The following is a 775-nucleotide window of genomic DNA, read 5'->3' as shown; positions in this document are numbered from 1 at the left end:
ATATATATATATATATATATATATATATATATATATATATATATATATAAGAGATTTATTTATTTGAGAGAGAGAGAGCATGAATGGGGGGAGTGGCAGAGGGGGAGGGAGGGAGAGAATCCTCAAGCAGACTCCCCACTGAGCGCAGAGGGTGACATGGGGCTCAATCCCAGGACCCTGAGATCATGACCTCTGCCAAAATTGAGTCAGCTGCCCAACCAGCTAAGCCACCCAGGCACTCCTGAAATATGATTTTAATAAAACTAAAAACAAAATAAGGTTGATAATCAGCAAAGCAAGGAAAGAATGTGATATAGTTATCCACTCTCACAAGTAATACTAGTTATTATATAAAATCTGATGGGTGCAGGAAAAATAAAAATATTCTACTACCAGAGATTACTACTATTAACATTTTAACATATTTGCATATATATGCACACACACATATATATATATCAAAAGTAGGCCATATTGTATGTGCTATTTTTTAAAATACAGTTTTACTTTTAGTAATTTTATACATGAATAGAGTTATACCTCTTTCTCTGCTTTTATTTGTTTATTTGAGAGAGAGAGCACTAGAGACAGAGAGAGCAAGCACAAGTGGGGGGGAAGAAGGAGAAGCAGACTCCCTGCTGAGCAGGGAGCCCAATGCGGGGCTCCATCCCAAGACCCTGGGATCATGACCTGAAGAGAATGCAGATGCTTAACTGACTGAGCCACGCAGGCGCCCCCTCTTTGTATGCTTTAAGGTACATATAAGAGAAAATCC

The sequence above is a fragment of the Neomonachus schauinslandi genome, chromosome 3 (genome assembly GCF_002201575.2).
Source record: "Neomonachus schauinslandi chromosome 3, ASM220157v2, whole genome shotgun sequence".
Lineage (NCBI taxonomy): Eukaryota > Metazoa > Chordata > Mammalia > Carnivora > Phocidae > Neomonachus > Neomonachus schauinslandi.
Note: the sequence above shows the minus strand (reverse complement) of the source record.